Genomic DNA, 20,000 nt, shown 5'->3' with positions numbered 1-20,000 from the left:
AAGGCACTTACTTGCAAAACTGAACACCAATCAGCCAGCTACAAAAAGCCCTCAGTTTAGCCATTGTAAATGGTGATGTGAATGGTATATTTCCCAGTGTTGTGTCATGTTTACTTGTGTGAGTTTTGGCACAATGAGCGAAGTTTTGCGAAATGTATATAAAGTAGACTAGTGTGTTCCTCCTGATCTGAAAGTGTATGCATATGATGCAAGTATGTTTCATTTTGCCACCAGAGTTACATTTTGACAAAGGATTGTTAGGTTTGATAGCAGGGTTTAGGTACTGATTGTAGAGTTTCAATTTTACATACTGTAGATGTGAAAAGTATATTTCCTAGTGTTGTGTTATGTTTATATGTTATGTTATATTTACCGTATGTGTAAAAGGTACAGACCTCATCACCACCTGCTTTGAAACTATCCTAACTATTGTGAGTGTGAGTGTGTGTGTGTCGTAATGAGTTTGGGAACCGCTGCTTTAGACGCACTGTGCCTGTTTAGAGGCCCTGTACCTTTAAGGTGTGATCTCTGTTTAGAGGCACTGTGCCTGTTTAGAGGCCCTGTACCTTTAAGGTGTGATCTCTGTTTAGAGGCCCTGTGCCTGTTTAGAGGCCCTGTACTTTTAAGGTGTGATCTCTGTTTAGAGGCACTGTACCTGTTTAGAGGCCCTGTACTTTTAAGGTGTGATCTCTGTTTAGAGGCACTGTACCTGTTTAGAGGCCCTGTACCTGTTTAGAGGCGCTGTACCTGTTTAGAGGCCCTGTACCTTTATGTCGTTGTACCTGTTTAGAGGCGCTGTACCTGTTTAGAGGCCCTGTACCTGTTTAGAGGTGCTGTACCTTTAGGTGCTGTGTCCACCAAACGCGTTTTTTACTGCCAGAGCGCCCTCAACCTCCTTTTCTCGGTGTTTATTGTTGCTAAGTTACCAAAACCAGAGACGGTTTATAACGAGAAGTGACATTGACGAGCCTGGCGCTGTTCTAAAAGTTGAACAGATTTCAACTTGAGCGCTCTGAGCGCTGCGGTAAAAAACGGTCAGCGCCGAGAGCTTTTTTCCGCCGAGGGCGCTCAGCGCTGTGAATGCTGAGCTACATAGACTTTATATTGAAAATTGTCACCGTCGGCGCAAAAAACCTTAAGGCGCTGTACCTGTTTAGAGGCCCTGTACCTTTATGTCGTTGTACCTGTTTAGAGGTGCTGTACCTGTTCAGAGGTGTTGTACCTGTTTAGAGGTGTTGTACCTGTTTAGAGGCGCTGTACTTTAAGGTGCTATACCTGTTTAGAGGCCCTGTACCTTTATGTCGTTGTACCTGTTTAGAGGCGCTGCACCTTTAAGGTGTTGTACCTGTTTAGAGGCCCTGTACCTTTATGTCGTTGTACCTGTTTAGAGGCGCTGTACCTTTAAGTTGTGATCTCTGCACACATCTGCCTGTTCTGTGGCTGCTTCCACATCAGCGCTCAGAGCCAGATGCGGTGCTGATAACAGCAAGACTGAACATCCCCTAACAAGTGTGTGCTGGCAATGTAAGCTAATTTAATCATTAGTAATAGTAATTAATAACAATAATAATACATGAATAACATGAAAGAAGAGGCTTTTCCAGTCTTAGTTAGATATCTTTACTTTGCAGATTTTTTAAAAACATCAACACATTAGCAAAAGATAGAAACAGTTAATCAAAAGAGTCACAGGTTGAAAGCTTAACAATGTAGGACTATTTAATGGAATAACAAATAATAAGGTAACAATTACAAATGCATAGTCAGCATTAATAAATCAAAATTATTTTGGCCTTCACATATTCCAAATCACACAGCATTTGACTGTAAGCACATATTATATACAACTTGGTCAGCGTGACGTATTTTGGCCTTATACATATTCCATACTACTGACTACTTGCATATAATTACAGGCAGGCGGTAACAAGATGACTCTGACAGAGGCGAATGCAGATGATCAGATGCTGACGTCATCTCCTCTCTGCTCTCCTTCTCTCTCTTGCCGTCCTGGTGCATCACCTTTCTCCTGGCTCGTCTTCTGGTAGACTCGGCCTTTCCTGCTCTTCAGGTTGACATAAACCACAGCGCAGATCATGACCATTAGTCCACCGCCCAGCAGAGAGGCGTACAGACGGTAGAAAAGAGAGTCAATTCCGGTAAGATTCCGGTAAACTAGGTGGAATCTTCTGGAAAAACAATCAACCCCTCCCTCTACCTGCCTCAGGCATTGATATGTTCCGCTGTCTTTGGGGGTGACGTTTGATATGACGAGTGAGTTCCGAGGGTGGGACATGTTCACTCGGCCCCTCAGGTCCTCGGGTACGAGGGGGACCCCCCAACCGTCCAACATCAGAGGCTCTGCCTCCTCTCCCCTCTGACGATACCACTCAGGCCTCCAGTACCCTGCTGTTATATTAGCATCACAGGTGAGAACTATGCTTTCGTTCAGGGAAAACATTACAAAGATAGGATCAGAAACAGGGCAGACCATCAGATCATGTTCAAGAAGACTGTAAACATCTCTAATTTTACACTTGTAGATGCCAGAGTCGTTGAGTTTCACAGATGGGATGACGAGAGAGTAATTTCTCATTTCAATGTACATCTCCTCCTTGTGACGTTTTGGGCCAGAATAAACGATGGTCACAGAGGTGTCGATGGAGAGGCGTTTTGCTGGAGTTTCCCATTCCACCATGCCCTTGGATGTAGCGATAGGGTTAGGTTTACGGTCAGCACAGGACAGAGTCACTCTCTTTTCAGGCCAAGCTAAATGTATTCTCTGTAAAGTTAATATTGGTTCAAGCACTTTATGTAAACTATTAATATGACTATTAATATAACTATTAATATGATTAATATGACGGTCATCAGTAACATAATAGCCTTCAATGACAATCTCAATGATTTTCCGGCAATCTCTCCCCTCCCTGATAATGATGTAGTAGAATCCCAAATCCCCAGTGAAGCTTACTGTGGATCCATTGTGAAACAGCTGCATTCCACTCATCAGTTTACCAAGAAAACTTATTTTTTTAAAGGTATCACTGCCAGATCTCCACTGTCGAAGTATTGTTTTCTTTTTATATATTTCCAATGTTTGTCCGTGAATTGGATCAAAGGTTTCCTCATCAAATCGAATAATTTGGTCCTTTGAACCAATCTCCATCCATCTTTTAATGTGTGCACCTTCTGAACAAACTCCCATGTGATAGGTGTGGTTTTTGATGAGGTTCTTGTCTCTCCAGGTCTCAACTTTGTAGGTGCCACTATCAGAAAGGGAAATGTTACGCAGCAGCATGAATGTACGAGTAGCCTTTGATTCGCTGTAGTATATTCTCTGAGACTGTGAATACGTTTCTTCTCCTGTGACATTCATCAGAAGCGTGGTGTTGTCCCCCAAACATCTGTAGAAGAGATGTGTATCGTTCTCTTCAGATGTGATTGGAAAGCGAAAGATGACATCTCCTCCTGGTGCTCCAAAGATGAGTGAAGGCTCTTGGCTGAGAGAGGCGCCGTAGATTCGTAAGATCAGCAGGAGAGCAATGTGTTCGGATATGGCCATTTCTGATCTCTGTGCCTTGCGCCTCCGCACTGTATTAGACCCAGTCGATGGTGTGTTGATAATGTTGATAGTGCTGATGTGTGTTTCCTGCCATCTGACAGGAAGAAGCTTGCAGCTCGGTAGCCTCAAACTAAGCTCAAGGAGGCAAATGTTTCATGTTTGTAATTGTGGAAATGCCATTTGCTACTCTAAAAAAAACTTGTATAAAAATGTATTTAAGCATTTATTGAAGCCAGTCGTGGCCTACTGGTTACTTCGGGCTTGTAACCAAGGGGTTGCCGGTTTGATCCCCGACCAGTAGGAAAAATGTGAGTGGGGGGGAATGGTTGAGCACTGCTCTGTCATATCCGCATCCACGGCTGAAGTGCCCTTGAGCACTGTACCTGTTTAGAGGCACTGTACCTTTAAGGCACTGTACCTGTTTAGAGGCGCTGTACCTGTTTAGAGGTGCTGTACCTGTTTAGAGGCGCTGTACTTTAAGGTGCTATACCTGTTTAGAGGCGCTCTACCTTTAAGGCGCTGTACCTGTTTAGAGGTGCTGTACCTGTTTAGAGTTGCTGTACCTGTTTAGAGGCGCTGTACCTTTAAGGCGCTGTACCTGTTTAGAGGCGCTGTACCTGTTTAGAGGTGCTGCACCTGTTTAGAGGTGCTGTACCCGTTTAGAAGCGCTGTACCTGTTTAGAGGCCCTGTACCTGTTTAGAGGCGCTGTACCTGTTTAGAGGTGCTGTACCTGTTTAGAGGCGCTGTACCCGTTTAGAAGCGCTGTACCTGTTTAGAGGCCCTGTACCTGTTTAGAGGCGCTGTACCTGTTTAGAGGTGCTGTACCTGTTTAGAGGCGCTGTACCTGTTTAGAGGTGCTGTACCTTTATGTCGTTGTACCTGTTTAGAGGCGCTGTACCTGTTTAGAGGCGCTGTACCTGTTTAGAGGTGCTGTACCTTTATGTCGTTGTACCTGTTTAGAGGCGCTGCACCTTTAAGTTGTGATCTCTGCACACATCTGCCTGTTCTGTGGCTGCTTCCACATCAGCGCTCAGAGTCAGATGCGGTGCTGATAACAGCAAGACTGAACATCCCCTAAGTACGTATGTGCTGGCAATGAAAGCTAATTTAATCATTAGTAATAGTAATTAATAACAATAATAATACATGAATAACATGAAAGAAGAGGCTTTTCCAGTCTTAGTTAGATATCTTTACTTTGCAGATTTTTTTAAAAACATCAACACATTAGCAAAAGATAGAAACAGTTAATCAAAACAGTCACAGGTTGAAAGCTTAAAAATGTACTATTTAATGGAATAACAAATAATAAGGTAGCAATTATAAATGCATAGTCAGCATTGATAAATCAGAAACATTTTGGCCTTCACAGGTTCCAAATCACATAGCATTTGACTGTAAGCACATAGTATATAAGTAGGTTGCAATAATAAATGCTTAGTCAGCGTGAAGTACTTTGGCCTTATACATATTCCATACTACATATCATATGACTACTCGTGTATAATTACAGGCGGTAACAAGATGACTCTGACAGAGGCAATGCAGATGATCAGATGGTGATGTCGTCTCCTCTCTGCTCTCCTTCTCTCTCTTGCCGTCCTGGGGCGTCACCTTTCTCCTGGCTCGTCTTCTGGTAGACTCGGCCTTTTCTGTTCTTCAGGTTGACATAAACCACAGCGCAGATCATGACCATTAGTCCACCGCCCAGCAGAGAGGCGTACAGTCGGTAGAAAAGAGAGTCAATTCCGGTAAGACTCCGGTAAACTAGATGGAATCTTCTGGAAAAACAATCCCTTCCCTCTACGTGCCTCAGGCATTGATATGTTCCACTGTCTTTGGGGGTGACGTTTGATATGATGAGTGAGTTCCGAGGGTGGGACATGTTCACTCGGCCCCTCAGGTCCTCGGGTACGAGGGGGACCCCCCAATCGTCCAACATCAGAGGCTCTGCCTCCTCTCCCCTCTGACGATACCACTCAGGCCTCCAGTACCCTGCTGTTAAATTAGCATCACAGGTGAGAACTATGCTCTCGTTCAGGGAAAACATTACAAAGATAGGATCAGAAACAGGGCAGACCACCAGATCATGTTCAAGAAGACTGTAAACGTCTCTAATTTTACACTTGTAGATGCCAGAGTCGTTTTGTTTCACAGATGGGATGACGAGAGAGTAATCTCTCATTTCAATGTACATCTCCTCCTCGTGACGTTTTGGGCCAGAATAAACGATGGTCACAGAGGTGTCGATGGAGAGGCGTTTTGCTGGAGTTTCCCATTCCACTCTGCCCTTGGATGTAGCGGTAGGGTTAGGTTTACGGTCAGCACAGGACAGAGTCACTCTCTTTTCAGGCCAAGCTACATGTAAATGTATACTCGAAGGTATTTTTACCGGTAATGCAGGCATGTTTTGAGTATCGGTATCTATCTCAAGAGTCAAATTTAGTTTTCCGATTTTAGTCAGTGAATAGAATTCAATAATGTCAATTTCAATGATTTTCTGGCAATCTCTCCCCTTCCTGATTATAATGTAGTAGAATCCCAAATCCCCAGAGAAGCTTACTGTGGATCCATTGTGAAACAGCTGCATTCCATTCATCAGTTTACCAGGAAATGTGTTTATTGCGAAAGGTATCACTGCCAGATCCCCACTGTTAAAGTATTCTTTTTCATATATTTCCAATGTTTGTCCGTGACTTGGATCAAAGGTTTCTTCGTCAAATCGAATAATTTGGTCCTTTGAACCAATCTCCATCCTTCTTTTACCTTCTGAACAAACTCCCATATGATAGGTGTGGTTTTTGATGAGGTTCTCGTCTCTCCAGGTCTCAACTTTGTAGGCGCCGCTATCAGAAAGGGAAATGTTGCGCAGCAGCATGATTGTACCAGTAGCTTTTGATTCTCTGTAGTATATTCTCTGAGACTGTGAATGCGTTTCATCTCCTGTGACGTTCATCAGAAGCGTGGTGTTGTCCCCCAAACATCTGTAGAAGAGAAGTTCATCGTGTCCTTCAGATGTGATTGGAAAGCGAAAGATGACATCTCCTCCTGGTGCTCCAAAGATGAGTGAAGGCTCTTGGCTGAGAGAGGCACCGTAAATTTGGAGGATCAGCAGGAGAGCAATGTGTTCTGATATGGCCATTTCTGATCTCTGTGCCTTGCACTGCTGCACTGTGTCATACCCAGTGAAATACTCGTCATTTCAGTGTGTGGTGTCTTGATGGTATTGATAGTGCTGATGTATGTTTCCTGCCACCTGACTGGAAGAAACCTGCAGCTCAGTAGCCCCAAATTAAGGTCAAGGGGGCAAATGTTTCATGTTTTTAATAGTGGAAATGCCATTTTATACACTATTTTTTTTCTAATCTATTTAAGCATTTATTGGAGCCAGCCGTGGCCTACTGGTTAGGACTTTGGGCTTGTAACCAAAGGGTTGAATGCCGGTTTGATCCCCGACCAGTAGGAAAAATGTGGGCGGAGAGAATGGTTGAGCACTGCTCTGTCATATCCACATCCACGGCTGAAGGGCCCTTGAGCAAGGCATCTAACCCCTTACTGCTCCCCGAGCAACGCTGTATCGAGTTAGCTCACTGCTCCGGGTTAGTGTGCTTCACCTCACTGTGTGTTCACTCTGTGCTGTGTGTGTTCACTAATTCACGGATGGGATAAATGCAGAGACCAAATTCCTTGTATATGCAAGTATACATGGCCATAGAAACCTGGTTTGCTGATTTTTTATTTGGCAGAATCAGTTGCTATAGATAGAGTGGTTATATTATCCATTAGTAATTGGCCTGAACTCTTTTTGGTGGGTTGTGAGGAGCAATTGAATGAAAAGTGTGTGAGATTAGAAATACAATACGTATTGTGCCTTTAAGGTGTTTATTGTCTCTGCACACATCTGGCTGCGTGTGGTGTGTGCTGATGATAAGTGATGGCAAGTATAGTGCAGGTCTTACACCGTGCACCGTAGGATGTACTGTTTCCTGTCCACCCTTTCAGTGGTATAAACAAACATGTGCCTTCCGAAGGCATTTCTGGTGGCACAGAAAGCAACACTGAGCTAATAGTAATTTGGGGACAAACATAAAATAAACAACAACAATTGACAAGTTGACATTTTTGTAAAGCATTAAGCTAAAGCCTGATTCATTTAAATGAACCTTAATTTCTTTTTTACTTTTCAACCAGAAACTCTCTAGGAACAGATTGAAAGGGTATACTGTTAAGGTTAAGGATAGCCCTCTTATTTGCTGTATAAATATATTCAATAAACATAATATCTCATGTCTTATATAAATGCACGCTCATGCAACAGCTCAACTGTTTTAGACAAGTGTGTGTGTGTGTGTGTGTGTGTGTGTGTGTGTGTGTGTGTGTGTGTGTACAGTATATGTGTGTGTCCGTGTGCTTAATCATAGAAAAATAATTGGTGAAGCTCCTCATCACCTGTTTACACAAATGCAAACACACACACACACACACACACACACACACACACACACACACACACACACACACACACACACACACACACAGGGTTGTCATGGGTTTGAGTTGTAGACTGTGGTTGCAGTGGACACAGTGAATGGTGAGGGTAAGAGTTAAAGGGACATTTCATCCATTTGTATTAAGCTTTGTATCGTTAGAAACCAAGTCAATTTTTTTAATGGCCGTGCATCATTCGCTCATTTTCCCCTGAGACGGGTAAAAAAAGCCGAAAATGTGACCCTGCAAAGCGAAACCAGTCATTTAATTAAAATGTACAAAATTAAGTTATTGTGCTCACATGAACGGCCATCATCCAAGCTTTCCAACGATATGTATATCGACGGTATTACACAAACTATAGCTAAGATAACGGCATCCAAAGTTGACATGGTTCTCCTGTCACGATATGCCAGAAGAGGAGAAATCACCTTTTTAAGCGGTGCGTGGACAACGAGAATGACTGTAAATGTGCTGAATCTTCGCCGGGTTTAACAGTCAAAACTTATGTTTTTCCGTGAAATGTGTTCACAATATGAAACTGTAGACTGTGTACTGTCGAATTATGTGAAAACGTGAAATTCCATGGCCATTTCTGATCTCTGTGCCTTGCGCCTCCGCACTGTATTAGACCCAGTCGATGGTGTGTTGATAATGTTGATAGTGCTGATGTGTGTTTCCTGCCATCTGACAGGAAGAAGCTTGCAGCTCGGTAGCCTCAAATTAAGCTCAAGGAGGCAAATGTTTCATGTTTGTAATTGTGGAAATGCCATTTGCTACTCTAAAAAAAACTTGTATAAAAATGTATTTAAGCATTTATTGAAGCCAGTCGTGGCCTACTGGTTACTCCGGGCTTGTAACCAAGTGGTTGCCGGTTTGATCCCCGACCAGTAGGAAAAATGTGAGTGGGGGGGAATGGTTGAGCACTGCTCTGTCATATCCACATCCACGGCTGAAGTGCCCTTGAGCACTGTACCTGTTTAGAGGCACTGTACCTTTAAGGCACTGTACCTGTTTAGAGGTGCTGTACTTTAAGGTGCTATACCTGTTTAGAGGCGCTGTACCTTTAAGGCGCTGTACCTGTTTAGAGGTGCTGTACCTGTTTAGAGTTGCTGTACCTGTTTAGAGGCGCTGTACCTTTAAGGCGCTGTACCTTTAAGGCGCTGTACCTGTTTAGAGGCGCTGTACCTGTTTAGAGGTGCTGTACCCGTTTAGAAGCGCTGTACCTGTTTAGAGGCCCTGTACCTGTTTAGAGGCGCTGTACCTGTTTAGAGGTGCTGTACCTGTTTAGAGGTGCTGTACCTGTTTAGAGGCGCTGTACCCGTTTAGAAGCGCTGTACCTGTTTAGAGGCCCTGTACCTGTTTAGAGGTGCTGTACCTGTTTAGAGGTGTTGTACCTGTTTAGAGGCGCTGTACCTTTAAGTTGTGATCTCTGCACACATCTGCCTGTTCTGTGGCTGCTTCCACATCAGCGCTCAGAGCCAGATGCGGTGCTGATAACAGCAAGACTGAACATCCCTTAACAAGTACGTATGTGCTGGCAATGTAAGCTAATTTAATCATTAGTAATAGTAATTAATAACAATAATAATACATGAATAACATGAAAGAAGAGGCTTTTCCAGTCTTAGTTAGATATCTTTACTTTGCAGATTTTTTAAACATCAACACATTAGCAAAAGATAGAAACAGTTAATCAAAAGAGTCACAGGTTGAAAGCTTAACAATGTAGGACTATTTAATGGAATAACAAATAATAAGGTAACAATTACAAATGCATAGTCAGCATTAATAAATCAAAATTATTTTGGCCTTCACATATTCCAAATCACATAGCATTTGACTGTAAGCACATATTATATACAACTTGGTCAGCGTGACGTATTTTGGCCTTATACATATTCCATACTACTGACTACTTGCATATAATTACAGGCAGGCGGTAACAAGATGACTCTGACAGAGGCGAATGCAGATGATCAGATGCTGACGTCATCTCCTCTCTGCTCTCCTTCTCTCTCTTGCCGTCCTGGTGCATCACCTTTCTCCTGGCTCGTCTTCTGGTAGACTCGGCCTTTCCTGCTCTTCAGGTTGACATAAACCACAGCGCAGATCATGACCATTAGTCCACCGCCCAGCAGAGAGGCGTACAGACGGTAGAAAAGAGAGTCAATTCCGGTAAGATTCCGGTAAACTAGGTGGAATCTTCTGGAAAAACAATCAACCCCTCCCTCTACCTGCCTCAGGCATTGATATGTTCCGCTGTCTTTGGGGGTGACGTTTGATATGACGAGTGAGTTCCGAGGGTGGGACATGTTCACTCGGCCCCTCAGGTCCTCGGGTACGAGGGGGACCCCCCAACCGTCCAACATCAGAGGCTCTGCCTCCTCTCCCCTCTGACGATACCACTCAGGCCTCCAGTACCCTGCTGTTATATTAGCATCACAGGTGAGAACTATGCTCTCGTTCAGGGAAAACATTACAAAGATAGGATCAGAAACAGGGCAGACCATCAGATCATGTTCAAGAAGACTGTAAACGTCTCTAATTTTACACTTGTAGATGCCAGAGTCGTTGAGTTTCACAGATGGGATGACGAGAGAGTAATTTCTCATTTCAATGTACATCTCCTCCTTGTGACGTTTTGGGCCAGAATAAACGATGGTCACAGAGGTGTCGATGGAGAGGCGTTTTGCTGGAGTTTCCCATTCCACCATGCCCTTGGATGTAGCGATAGGGTTAGCTTTAGGATCAGCACAGGACAGAGTCACTCTCTTTTCAGGCCAAGCTAAATGTATTCTCTGTAAAGTTAATATTGGTTCAAGCACTTTATGTAAACTATTAATATGACTATTAATATAACTATTAATATCATTAATATGACGGTCATCAGTAACATAATAGCCTTCAATGACAATCTCAATGATTTTCCGGCAATCTCTCCCCTCCCTGATAATGATGTAGTAGAATCCCAAATCCCCAGTGAAGCTTACTGTGGATCCATTGTGAAACAGCTGCATTCCACTCATCAGTTTACCAAGAAAACTTATTTTTTTAAAGGTATCACTGCCAGATCTCCACTGTCGAAGTATTGTTTTCTTTTTATATATTTCCAATGTTTGTCCGTGAATTGGATCAAAGGTTTCCTCATCAAATCGAATAATTTGGTCCTTTGAACCAATCTCCATCCATCTTTTAATGTGTGCACCTTCTGAACAAACTCCCATGTGATAGGTGTGGTTTTTGATGAGGTTCTTGTCTCTCCAGGTCTCAACTTTGTAGGTGCCACTATCAGAAAGGGAAATGTTACGCAGCAGCATGAATGTACGAGTAGCCTTTGATTCGCTGTAGTATATTCTCTGAGACTGTGAATACGTTTCTTCTCCTGTGACATTCATCAGAAGCGTGGTGTTGTCCCCCAAACATCTGTAGAAGAGATGTGTATCGTTCTCTTCAGATGTGATTGGAAAGCGAAAGATGACATCTCCTCCTGGTGCTCCAAAGATGAGTGAAGGCTCTTGGCTGAGAGAGGCGCCGTAGATTCGTAAGATCAGCAGGAGAGCAATGTGTTCGGATATGGCCATTTCTGATCTCTGTGCCTTGCGCCTCCGCACTATTAGACCCAGTCGATGGTGTGTTGATAATGTTGATAGTGCTGATGTGTGTTTCCTGCCATCTGACAGGAAGAAGCTTGCAGCTCGGTAGCCTCAAATTAAGCTCAAGGAGGCAAATGTTTCATGTTTGTAATTGTGGAAATGCCATTTGCTACTCTAAAAAAAACTTGTATAAAAATGTATTTAAGCATTTATTGAAGCCAGTCGTGGCCTACTGGTTACTTCGGGCTTGTAACCAAGGGGTTGCCGGTTTGATCCCCGACCAGTAGGAAAAATGTGAGTGGGGGGGAATGGTTGAGCACTGCTCTGTCATATCCACATCCACGGCTGAAGTGCCCTTGAGCACTGTACCTGTTTAGAGGCACTGTACCTGTTTAGAGGCGCTGTACCTGTTTAGAGGTGCTGTACCTGTTTAGAGGCGCTGTACTTTAAGGTGCTATACCTGTTTAGAGGCGCTGTACCTTTAAGGCGCTGTACCTGTTTAGAGGTGCTGTACCTGTTCAGAGGTGTTGTACCTGTTTAGAGGCGCTGTACCTGTTCAGAGGTGCTGTACCTTTAAGGCGCTGTACCTGTTTAGAGGCGCTGTACCTGTTTAGAGGTACTGTACCTGTTTAGAGGCCCTGTACCTTTAAGGCGCTGTACCTGTTTAGAGGCACTGTACCTGTTCAGTGGTGCTGTACCTGTTTAGAGTTGCTGTACCTGTTTTGAGGCACTGTACCTTTAAGGCGCTGTACCTGTTTAGAGGTGCTGTACCTGTTTAGAGGCGCTGTACCTGTTTAGAGGTGCTGTACCTGTTTAGAGGCCCTGTACCTGTTTAGAGGCCCTGTACCTGTTTAGAGGTGCTGTACCTTTAAGTTGTGATCTCTGCACACATCTGCCTGTTCTGTGGCTGCTTCCACATCAGCGCTCAGAGTCAGATGCGGTGCTGATAACAGCAAGACTGAACATCCCCTAACAAGTACGTATGTGCTGGCAATGAAAGCTAATTTAATCATTAGTAATAGTACTGTAATTAAAAGCAATAATAATACATGAATAACATGAAAGAAGAGGCTTTTCCAGTCTTACTTAGATATCTTTACTTTGCATATTTCTTTTTAAAACATCAACACATTAGCAAAAGATAGAAACAGTTAATCAAAACAGTCACAGGTTGAAAGCTTAAAAATTTACTATTTAATGGAATAACAAATAATAAGGTAGCAATTATAAATGCATAGTCAGCATTGATAAATCAGAAACATTTTGGCCTTCACATATTCCAAATCACATAGCATTTGACTGTAAGCACATAGTATATATAAGTAGATTGCAATAATAAATGCTTGGTCAGCGTGACGTATTTTGGCCTTATACATATTCCATACTACTGACTACTGGCATATAATTACAGGCAGGCGGTAACAAGATGACTCTGACAGAGGCGAATGCAGATGATCAGATGCTGACGTCATCTCCTCTCTGCTGTCCTTCTCTCTCTTGCCGTCCTGGTGCGTCACCTTTCTCCTGGCTCGTCTTCTGGTAGACTCGGCCTTTCCTGCTCTTCAGGTTGACATAAACCACAGCGCAGATCATGACCATTAGTCCACCGCCCAGCAGAGAGGCGTACAGTCGGTAGAAAAGAGAGTCAATTCCGGTAAGATTCCGGTAAACTAGGTGGAATCTTCTGGAAAAACAATCATCCCCTCCCTCTACCTGCCTCAGGCATTGATATGTTCCGCTGTCTTTGGGGGTGACGTTTGATATGACGAGTGAGTTCCGAGGGTGGGACATGTTCACTCGGCCCCTCAGGTCCTTGGGTACGAGGGGGACCCCCCAACCGTCCAACATCAGAGGCTCTGCCTCCTCTCCCCTCTGACGATACCACTCAGGCCTCCAGTACCCTGCTGTTATATTAGCATCACAGGTGAGAACTATGCTTTCGTTCAGGGAAAACATTACAAAGATAGGATCAGAAACAGGGCAGACCACCAGATCATGTTCAAGAAGACTGTAAACGTCTCTAATTTTACACTTGTAGATGCCAGAGTCGTTGAGTTTCACAGATGGGATGACGAGAGAGTAATTTCTCATTTCAATGTACATCTCCTCCTTGTGACGTTTTGGGCCAGAATAAACGATGGTCACAGAGGTGTCGATGGAGAGGCGTTTTGCTGGAGTTTCCCATTCCACCATGCCCTTGGATGTAGCGGTAGGGTTAGCTTTAGGATCAGCACAGGACAGAGTCACTCTCTTTTCAGGCCAAGCTAAATGTATTCTCTGTAAAGTTAATATTGGTTCAGGCACTTTATGTAAACTATTAATATGACTATGATGACTATTAATATGACTGTCATCAGTAACATAATAGCCTGCAATGACAATCTCAATGATTTTCCGGCAATCTCTCCCCTTCCTGATAATGATGTAGTAGAGTCCCAAATCCCCAGTGAAGCTTACTGTGGATCCATTGTGAAACAGCTGCATTCCACTCATCAGTTTACCAAGAAAAACATTTTTTTTAAAGGTATCACTGCCAGATCTCCACTGTCGAAGTATTGTTTTCTTTTTATATATTTCCAATGTTTGTCCTTGAATTGGATCAAAGGTTTCCTCATCAAATCGAATAATTTGGTCCTTTGAACCAATATCCATCGATCTTTCAATGTGTGCACCTTCTGAACAAACTCCCATGTGATAGGTGTGTTTTTTGATGAGATTCTCGTCTCTCCAGGTCTCAACTTTGTAGGTGCCACTCTCAGAAAGGGAAATGTTACGCAGCAGCATGAATGTACCAGTAGCCTCTGATTCGCTGTAGTATATTCTCTGAGACTGTGAATAGGTTTCATCTCCTGTGACATTCATCAGAAGCGTGGTGTTGTCCCCCAAACATCTGTAGAAGAGATGTGTATCGTTCTCTTCAGATGTGATTGGAAAGCGAAAGATGACATCTCCTCCTGGTGCTCCAAAGATGAGTGAAGGCTCTTGGCTGAGAGAGGCGCCGTAGATTCGGAGGATCAGCAGGAGAGCAATGTGTTTGGATATGGCCATTTCTGATCTCTGTGCCTTGCGCCTCCGCACTGTATTAGACCCAGTCGATGGTGTGTTGATAATGTTGATAGTGCTGATGTGTGTTTCCTGCCATCTGACAGGAAGAAACCTGCAGCTCGGTAGCCTCAAATTAAGGTCAAGGAGGCAAATGTTTCATGTTTGTAATTGTGGAAATGACATTTGCTGCTCTAAAAAAAAGTATTTGGCAGAATCAGTTCCTATAGAGTGGTTATATTATCAATTTGTAATTGTTGGCCTTAACTCTTTTTAGTGGGTTGTGAGGAGGCAATTGAATGAAAAGTGTGTGGGATTAGAAATACGCACTGTGCCTTTAAGGTGTTTACTGTCTCTGCACACATCTGGCTGCGTGTGGTGTGTGCTGATGATAAGTGATGGCAAGTATAGTGCAGGTCTAACACCGTGCTCCGTAGGATGTACTGTTTTCTGTCCACCCTTTCAGTGGTACAAACAAACATGTGCCTTCCTAAGGCATTTCTGGCACAGAAAGCAACACTGAGCTAATAGTAATTTGGGGACAAACATAAAATAAACAACAACAATTGACAAGCTGACATGTTTGTAGAGCATTAAGCTAAAGCCTGATTCATTTTCATTTCAAAGTATCTGCATTTTTGAATGTTTCAAGTTCTAGGAACAGATTTAAAGGGTCTATAATATGTCCTTCATCATGTATTTGTAGGTTGAGGTAGTCTTCTTATGAAATATAAATATATTCAATATATATAATATATCATATCCCATATACTGTAAATGCATGCTGTGTGTGTGTCCGTGTCTGTGTGCTGGATCATAGAAAATGGTTTGGTGAAGCTCTTCACCAACTGTTTCCACAAATGCAAACTACACACTTGTAGGGTTGTTTGAGTTGTAGACTTGCAGTGAACCCAGTGAATGGTGAGGGTAAGATTTAAGGTATGTCTGTGTTGAGTTGTGTTTTTTGGTGACATTGACATACAGATACAGCGGGCACCATGGACCCTTGATGTCATGAGGTCACATGCCTATACGATCACGCTGCATGTCCTCGGAGATCAAGTGTGGGTGTGGCCTGGGACAATGTCATGGCGACCCATCCTTGGTTTCCATGGCTGTGTGGATGACCTCTGTGGCCCTGCCATCTAGGGCTTTTCAATTAATTAAACAATTACAAAAATAGCACAATTGAGAAATACATTATTGTTTGTTTTTTTTAAGTTCAATAAATGCAGATTTTTTTTAATCAATGAGTATAACATGTTACACAATTGAGATGTTTAGTATTGACCAAATCACCAAATTTCCATGATCAAGTAGCCCTATTCTGAAGTCCTGTTTTGTGTTTGGTAAAAAAAAAAGCTCAGTGGAAGTTACTGTTCATTGCTAAATGGAGAAATGCATGGATAATATACAGTGGGGAGAAAATTTATTTGATACCTTGACAATTGATCTTAATGCCTTAATTAAAAAATATTAGTAAAAATCAAACCGCTAGAGACACCAATTTTCTTTGTGATTGAAGAATGTATCGTAAATAAATAAATGTTCTTCCTAAATGCTAGGGGGAAGGAAGTATTTGACCCCCTATGTAACCCTATGAGAATTTGACACATAGGGTTAATATAGGGGCAGGCAGATTTTTGTTTTTAAAGGCCAGCTATTTCATGGATCCAGGATAGTATGCATCCTGATAAAGTTCTCGTGGCCGTTGGAATTAAAATAACCCCAGATCATCACATACCCTTCACCATAGATAGAGATTCGCATGGTGGTTTTTCCAGTAGGCCTATTAGCCTGTTTGATTTGCATTGAGCTCCATGAGCATATGCCACACGGTCGGCTTGCCAGTGCATTACTTGTTGCCTCTTTTTGGATTAATGCTTAATTTTTACCGTACAACACAATCGTGTTTAGGTGATGGAAAATATATGTCTCTTTCTGTGTGTATGTGTGTGTATTTTAGTCTCTGTAGATGTCTGAGTGTGTATTTGAAAATGTGATTTTGTGTAGTTGTGCATGAGTGAATTTGAATTCAGGCATGTACATACGTTTACAGTATGTTTGCGAACGCATACAGTATCTTGCTTGTAATTGTATACGCTCATGTGTGTAATGTACTGTATGCTGTGGCGTTTTGAGCCGCTCGCAGTAGCAGTGGGCTGCACACCAAAGAGGCTGAGGATCTGTCTTGAATTCCACTTGGGCTGAGGTCCAGGGCCCGCTCTCGGAGGGCTCGGGGAATTGCTGTCAGCATGCTGGGGATGGATGTCTTCCTCTGTTCCACTCTCAGCCGCTGCTGCTGTCCAACCCCTCCTGAAGCACCCATGCACCCATGCGCTTCTTCTTTTCTTTAAGCCTTGTCTCAACCTTGTCTTCAAGGCAGCGCAGCCTGGAAGGCGCCAGGGTTAGGCATGGGTTAGGGTTAAGGTTAGGGTTAGCTTTAGGATTAGGTGCCATTAAGTCGACATTATCAATGTCATCGACGTTATTCATGTTTATCTCATTATCTAATTTAAGTGGCAGTGCTGTCTGAAAGGCACTAGGGTGGTTAGGCAAGGGTTAGGGTTAAGGTCACTGATCTATAAATTATTCTTTATAGATCAGTGGTTAAGGTTAGGGTTAGTGTTAAGTTTAGGATTAGGTGCCATTAAGTCAACGGTGGCAGCGCTGCCAATATAGGGGATTAAAACACCATCGAGCCACCCGTACACTACACAGAGCCAGTCAAGCGCTGCACATCACAACACATCTTACTGCCGACAGCTTGTGACACACCACGGCACAGTACTGCTGTTCTACAACTTCATGGATGATTAGTGTTGTGCAATGCTCGATGAGCTCTGGCAACGCAAAATTGCAATGTTGCTTTTAATCTCTTCATCTAAGTTTGGTTTGTGGTTTGTTTGTAGTGACTTTGGAAGCTGCTGGGGGTGGACAACTTCAATGCAAAGCAGTGAAAAAAAGAAAAAAAACTTCACACATACTCACTTTCTCTCTGTGTCTTCAAACTTTCTCCCTCGTACGCACACACACACACACACACACACACACACACACACACACACACACACACACACACACACACACACACACACACACACACACGCACACACACACACACACAGCATGATCACCCACCACCACACAAGCCTGCCTGTCCAGCGCATAGCCATTTCAAACTCTTGGTCACCTGGACGTCATTAAGGCTCCCTGCCGACTCCACCGTGTGCCTGCCCCTTGGCTGGACAGTGTGGTCTAGATCTGCAGTGGCACTAATAGTCGACACCAACATTATGGGATGGGTGTGTTTTTAAGCACAAATGGCTTCCACATGGGCTCGCTGTGAATGACTAGACTAGTTCATCCAAAACAGGGGTGCTCTTCCAATCCTAGTTAGAGCCTGGGGTTTGAGGTATTCTTACTGTAATATATTGGTTGTAAGTGTTAACCAGAGGGGTATGTTGGGAAGTAGGGTTGATGGTTTAGTGAGGTACTTCGCGTTGAAAGCCATGGTTTGCAATGACACAAAATCGCTGTCTATTAACCTGGCTAAATCACCATGGCAATTAATGTTAGAGAAAAGAGCTCCAAACGGATAAAACCAACGCCTATGACCTATGAACTATGTTTGAAAACTGAGTCGCAAAGCCTAGGAGCGCTATCTTGTTACAGACCGAGCTCCACCTATTTAAAATCATTGCAGGAGAAAACATACACTAATGTCAATGTGTAGGGAATGTGTAGTGCATGTAAACAATATTTAATGGAATAGACATTCAGACTAATCACCCTTTAGAATGCTATCATGCCTTTATAATAGTGGAAGTCATAGTTGTAGGCGATTTAAAACGTCTCCATATTTGTGATTTGCCATAATGGTTCCAACGCCGCTACTTGAGAATGAGTCTGAAGCTGAAAGATTAGTTTGGCAAATAAAGTTGATAACAACCATCTCAGAACTAATGACTTCAGATCATAGTTAAGGTGTTTCCCAGCCAGAAAGGCCTGTTATGCAACTTCTTAAGTATACTGTAGTATAGTACTGTATATATAGGCTATATATGTGTGTGTGCGTGCCAAGTAAGCATGGCTGTTTTGTGTGTTTGTACTGTTTGTGTGTGTGTATGTGTGTGTGTGTGTGTGTGTGTGTGTGTGTGTGTGTGTGTGTGTGTGTGTGTGTGTGTGTGTGTCAGGGGGAGCGGGGGTAAGATTGCGTCTGGGTTGTCACAGCTGTGCTGCAGTCTCTCTGTAGACAGTGTGAGAGAATGTCACAGTGTGGTGAGACTGGGTGTCAGAACACAATAAGAATACTCACTCTCTTTCTCTCTCTCTCTCTCACTCACACACACACACACACACACACACACACACACACACACACACACACACACACACACGGGCAGGTTGTTAGTTGAACAGTGCTTTCTAGTTTGGCCTGCGGCTCCTTAGCAGAGGGTGAGGGACTACCATCAGTAAACAAGCAGAGCAACCTGGGAACCATTTTCACTCATTTACACACACACACACACACACACACACACACACACACACACATACAGGGAGAGAGAGAAAAAGAGAGGGAGAGAGAGGTAAAGAGAGAGAGAGAGAGGTAGAGAGAGTTCAGTGAGGACACTTGAACAACATTAACATAGCGTGAAGACAACACCATCATATGAAGTGCCTTCCCACATTTCAGTAAATGCCGTAATTACTTACACACATGCACATGCACATGCACACACACACACACACACACACACACACACACACACACACACACACACACACACATACACACACTTATGCCCACATGACTTAAAGGAGAACTTAGGCTGTTTTTCACATAGCCCTGTTACTGGAGGTCACCGAGTACGATCGGTGTTACCTACAGTAACATAACACGTTATTCTGCTAGTGGTTAATGCAGTCAAGTGGCTACAAAGCTATGCTCAGTCATCACTTAAACTGTGCCGTCCGTCGTGACTCTTACAGTAAAAGACTCAAAATGGCATTGCAAGTGTTGTGTAACATGAATAGGGTCCTTACAGAGTACATACTTACTATGTGGGCTCAACTACTGTAGTTGTTAAGAAACAGTGTATCTCCCGTGTTTGTAAAGGTAGTCACATAGCCTAGCCTACCTCTGTTTCCCTTGGTCGCTTCCTATAGCCTAAAGTCCATACCAAAGTTGAACTCAACAATGTTTTTTTTTATTTTTACGGAGACCAAAGAGTTTATTTCCAAAACAACGAGGAATGATTATTTGTTACATGTTGATATTAATGACTATGCGACAACATGGAAA

At 43.2% G+C, this 20,000-nt stretch overlaps 1 protein-coding gene across 1 annotated transcript in view; it reads left to right on the top strand.

Annotated features, from left to right (window-relative positions):
- megf6 (multiple EGF like domains 6) overlaps positions 1 to 20,000 on the top strand; it is a 67,237-nt gene that overhangs the window by 4,733 nt on the left and 42,504 nt on the right.

This window comes from Sardina pilchardus, chromosome 13, assembly GCF_963854185.1.
Source record: "Sardina pilchardus chromosome 13, fSarPil1.1, whole genome shotgun sequence".
Taxonomy (NCBI): domain Eukaryota; kingdom Metazoa; phylum Chordata; class Actinopteri; order Clupeiformes; family Clupeidae; genus Sardina; species Sardina pilchardus.
This window is presented reverse-complemented; position numbering and strand designations above follow the sequence as displayed.